This window comes from Schistocerca serialis, chromosome 1 (assembly GCF_023864345.2).
Source record: "Schistocerca serialis cubense isolate TAMUIC-IGC-003099 chromosome 1, iqSchSeri2.2, whole genome shotgun sequence".
In the NCBI taxonomy this organism is placed as follows: Eukaryota; Metazoa; Arthropoda; class Insecta; order Orthoptera; family Acrididae; genus Schistocerca; species Schistocerca serialis.
In genome coordinates, this window is record NC_064638.1 from 155,691,583 (window position 1) to 155,697,582 (window position 6,000).

Below are 6,000 nucleotides of genomic sequence, written 5' to 3' on the forward strand. Positions count from 1 at the left end.
GACTTTCTGCTGAGTTTCCCTGTTTGCACAGCAGGCTACATTTCCACACCCCAGAACCATATTTTCAGTTGCACCAGCAGACTCTTGCTGATGCAGATGAGTGGCCACGCTTTTCTGGTTAGTGGTGGCAAAGAGATCGGTGACTCGTAATCTGGGTTTGTAATGCAGCAACTGGCACAGTGATCACGGCAGCCTGTGGTTGTTGCACGGTGACAGTGTTATCGGCCTGAGGCCATAGACAAACTGTTGTGATCCACATGTATGGATACATTTCTGCTATGCAATCCACAGTTCGCGCGATTGTATCTAGACCATTGGTGCACACTGTCGATATCTTCTGCGCATCAGGTGCCAAGCTCAGAATGTCGTCACAGACTGCATTGCTCACTAATTTATGCAGACGGCATAGTAGCTGCGATGTGGTCCAATTGCCTAGCTCTTCAGTGCGGAGTAGCTTCTGCAATGTCTTTGCCTCAGACTGCTACAACCAGGTTATCAGGGCATTCTTGATGGTTGTGTAACCGTCACTGCTCGCTCATGATGTCACAATGTCTAGCACCTCAGTGAGTATATCTTCATTGAGTGCAGAAACTACATAACTGTATTTCATGTCGCCTATGGTTATGTGTGCTAGAATAAACTGACTTTCTAGTTGCTCAAATCACAGCAGAGGATTCTGTTGCCAAAACAGTGGCAATTTTACTGTCACATGATTAATTACTGTACCAGTAGATACGCCATCAGTTGGTGGCAGGTCTGACATCGTGGAATTACGGTGAACTGGGATGCAGAAGATGCACAATATGGTTAACATGGACGTTTGTACTTAGCGTGAGGCGGCACGATATAAAGCGTTAATCGCTGTCGACTTTCACGCCAGTTACCATCAGAGATCACGTTGGGGTCACCAGTTGCTGCAGGGCTACATAAATTAAGTTTAGTGCAACATAAAAAACTAGACGGTAAGTCACACGACTCTGTTAAAAAGTGCATTCAGTGATAGAATGAAACATATATAAAACAAAGAGAACACATAAGTCAGTGACTGCAGCAAAATCATTAAAAAAAGCAATCGCTTTTGTATAGCTCTAGACTGCACATAACGCTGCACATCATAATGCTAATAAAACTAATTTGTTTTTGTTTGTGTACTTGTGTGAATGTGGTTACCATTTTTTTTATCCAAATTAGTTCATCTATGGGAATGAGGAAGCATTGCTTTAAAGCCCACATTAATTATTATTGTGTTTAATAACATTAACTAAAATCATTGTAATTCCTTCAGTAAATTAGTATGAGATAATGTTTCTCTCCTTAAAAGCTGTTTTTGGTCCAAATTTTTCTTTTACAGGTATTAGTAGACTCACGCAGCACAACTATGGCCGCTGCTAAACACAGCAGTTCAGTTCCCATTGCTGGATTTCACCACGCCATGGTGCTTGTCATACTAGTTAAAACTGCTTGACAAACTGTTCGTGTGTGGCGGCATCGAGGCGACCGATGATTTTAGCGATATCGCAGGCAACGGAGCGCTGAAATCCTCCGCTCATATGCGGGGGTCATTACGTAATATGCTTCGGATCTACCTCGTGAAGTTAAATAGTGTGCCTAAAGTGATTGTTTAAATATGGACAACTGTAGAGTAGAAATATCTTTTTGCTGTTTGTAAAGCTAGAGAAGTGCTAAATGAAATGCATTTCGCTATGAAAGATCCAGTGCATGAGGCACCCACCAACAGCTGTACAGTTAGTCATGCTTTTTAGCAGTCAGGATATCTCTGTTTCACTTAACACTTTTGGTTCAAATGGCTGCTGCTCCAACTACTTGCATTACATTGTACTAAAAATAAGTTTTATTACCTCTGTGATTTCTGGTCATTATTTCACCTGTCTTTCCAACTTCCTACAAGCTCTTATGCTTGTGATTATCCTTTAATCACGTTAGCTGTGAATAGAGCATCTGATGACAGTGATTTAAGTTGAACAATGCAAGATCGATACAAATATCTTGACATTTCGAAGTAAGCCTGCAGTACCGAATTAACACTGTTTGTTTTTACTTCTTATTAACACCTGATTTCCTTCTGGCATGATCTAAATTTAACCAGAGCATTAGATAAAGGAAAATTCTTTGTTATTTAAGACTGGTTTAAAGTTATTCTGAAAAACACTGTTACTTTGTACCGGCGCCAAAACTGAAATTTTACTCTGATAAGGCATAGTTAGTACATTTTCATTTTGCCAAGAACTCAGTAAGAATAGGAGTAAAATGTTGCAAATACACGCATCAAAAAAGTTTTGCATCACCCCAGTTCCCAGAACTCCTGAAGACAGACGTTGACTGTGGATATTGTATCACAGGCACAGCCCTCTGACTGTTCAGAGATGTCATTAAACCCGCCAAAAGATGTAAACAACCATGCATGAGCAGCGCCTATTAGAGGGATGGGGCCCGACAGCCGATGAGTTCCAGTCATTCCACCAGGAAGGAGGTACATAGCTCGTGTTGTCTGTAGTTCAACCATACATAGACGGTCAATACCGCGGTTCGATCGCCTCCGCATTGTTACTTTGTGCCACGAAGAGCTCTCAACAAGGGAAGTGTCCAGGCGTCTTGGAGTGAACCAAAGCGATGTTGTTCGGACATGGAGGAGATACAGAGAGACAGGAAATGTCGATGATATGCCTCGCTCGGGCCGCCCAAGGGCTACTACTGCAGTGGATCTACATCTACATCTACGTGATTACTCTACTATTCACAATAAAGTGCCTGGCAGAGGGTTCAAGCTGCCTCTCTACCGTTTCACTCTCGAAAGGCACACAGGAAAAACGACCACTTAAATTTTTCTGTGCGAACCCTGATTTCTCTTATTTTATCATGATGATCATTTCTCCCTATGTAGGTGAGTGCCAACAGAATGTTTTCGCAATTGGAGGTGAAAACTGGTGATTGAAATTTCATGAGAAGATCCCGTCGCAACGAAAAACGCCTTTGTTTTAATGAATGCCACTCCAATTCATGTATCATGGCTGTCATACTATCTCCCCTATTTCGCTATAATACAAAACTAGCTGCCCTTCTTTGTACTTTTTCGATGACATCCGCCAGTCTCACCTGATGCGGATCCCAGATGGCACAGCAATACTCCAGAATAGGACGGACAAGCGTATTGTAAGCAGTTTCTTTAGTAGACCTGTTGCACCTTCTAATTGTTCTGCCAATGAATCGCAGTCTTTGGTTTGCTCTACCTACAATATTAAATATGTGATCGTTCCAGTTTAGGTTATTTGTAATTGTAATCCCTAAGTATTTAGCTGAATTTACAGCCTTCAGATTTTTGTGACTTATCGCGCAATCGAAATTTAGCTTATTTCTTTCCATACTTATGTGAATAACTTCACATTTTCCTTTATTCAGGGTCAATTGCCACTTTTCGCACCATACAGATATCTAAATCATTTTGCAAGTCATTTTGATCATTTGATAATTTTACAAGACGGTAAATGACATCATCATCTGCAAACAGTCTAAGACGGCTACTCAGGTTGTCTCCTATGTCGTTAATATAGATTAGATTAGTAATTGTTTCATAGATCACGAATACGACACTTCGTAATGATGTGGAACGTGTCAGGTTAATAAAAGGTGTCTATACAAGATATTACATTAACAGAATATTACTTAATATTTTTTTTGGGTGGGGGATGGGGAAATTACTCACTTACTATATCCAAAAATTCATCTAATGAGTAGAAGGAGTTGCCATTCAGAAATTCTTTTAATTTCCTTTTAAATTCTATATGGCTATCTGTCAGACTTTTGATGCTATTAGGTAAGTGACCAAAGACTTTTGTGGCAGCATAATTTACCCCTTTCTGAACCAAAGTTAGATTTAACCTTGAGTAGTGAAGATCGTCCTTTCTCCTAGTGTTGTAGCCATGTACACTGCTATTACTTTTGAATTCGTTCGGATTGTTAATAACAAATTTCATAAGTGAATATATATATTGTGAGGCTACAGTGAAGATCGTTAGCTCTTTAAATAAGTGTCTGCAGGATGATCTTGGATGAGCTCCAGCAATTATGCTGATTACACGCTTTTGTGCAATGAGCACTCTTTTACTCAATGATGAGTTACCCCAGAATATGATGCCATACAAAAGCAGAGAATGAAAATAGGCGTGGTAAGCTAATTTACAGAGGTGTATGTCGCCAAAATTTGACAGGCTCAAATAGCATAAGTAGCTGAACTCAAACGTTTCAGCAGATCTTCAGTGTGTTTTTTCCATTTCAACCCCTCAACAACGCATACACCTAGAAATTTTGAATATTCTACTGTAGCTACCGATTTCTGATCGAAGGCTATATTTATTAATGGTGTCATTCCATTTACTGTGTGGAACTGTATATACTGTGTTTTGTCAAAGTTTAATGAGAGCCCGTTTGCAGAGAACCACTTAATGATTTTCTGAAAAACATCGTTTACAATTTCATCTGTTAATTCTTGTCTGTTGGGTGTGGTAGCTACACTTGTATCATCAGCAAAAAGTACCAACTTTGCATCTTCATGAATATAGAATGGCAAGTCATTAATATATATTAAGAACAGCAAAGGACCCAAGACCGAACCTAGCGGCACCATTTTCTTGATTGTTCCCCAGTTTGAGAAATCACCAGTTTTTTGCATATTATGTGAACTGCTTACTTCAACTTTCTGCTCTCTTCCAGTTAGGTATGATTTAAACCATTTGAGCACTGTTCCATTCATACCACAGTACTTGAGCTTATCTAAAAGTCTCCCAATATTTACACAGTAAAAAGCCTTTGAGAGATCACAAAAAATGCCAACGGGTGACTTCCGGTTACTCAGAGCATTTAATATTTCATTAGTGAAAGTATATACATCATTTTCCGATGAAAAACCTTTCTGGAAACAAAACTGACATTTTGTTAAAACTTTATTTTTACAAAGGTGTGAAACTACTGTACAATACATTACTTTTTCAAGAATTTTGGATAAGGACGTAAGAAGAGAGACTGGGCGGTAGATGTTGACATTGGACGTATCCCATTTTTTATGCAGTGGTTTAACAATGGCATACTTCAGTCTATCTGGGAGAATACCCTACTTTAGAGAGCTATTACAGATGTGGCTAAGAATCCCACTTATCTCTTGGGAACAAGCTTTTATTATCCTACTGGAAATGCCATCAATTCCATGTGAGCTTTTGTTCTTGAGAGAGTTTATTATCTTCCTAATTTCAGAAAGAGAGGTGGGTGGAATTTCAATTGTATAAAATTGTGTGAGTAAGGCCTCATCAATTAACTGCTTTGCTTCTTCTAATGCACATTTAGATCCTATTTTCTCCACAACATTTAAAAAATGGTTGTTCAAAATGTTTTCGACTTCCGGCTTGTTGTTTGCCAAGTTTCCATTCACTTAGATGGTAATGCCGTCATCCTGTACTCTTGGTTGCCCTGTCTCCCTTGTAATAATATTCCAAATTGTTTTGATTTGATAATCGGAGGTATTAATCTCAGATATGATGCATATGCTTCTGGCCTTTTTGATAACCTTTCTTAATGTAGCACATTAGTTTTTATAATATTTGGCTGTTTCTGGGTCATTATTCTTTCTTGTTGTTAGATACAGTTCCCTTTTGTGGTTACAAGATATTTTTATTGCTTCAGTAAGCAAAGGTTTTTTGCATGGTTTCTTATAATTAGATTTAACTACTTTCTTGCGGAAACAGCTTACAAATCCTGCTACAAGTGTATCATGAAATAAGTTATATTTTAAATTAGCATCGGGTTCCTTGTACACGTCATTCCAGTCTAACTGCTGAAGATTTTCCCTGAAATTTCTCGTTGTTGAGTCATTAACTGAACGCACAACTTTGGAGGAAGGAACAATAGACGGCCTTAACACTTCCTTGGGGAACGCTCTATGACTTTCCGTCTATTACTACGAACTGTGACCTTTCTGATGGGAAATCACCA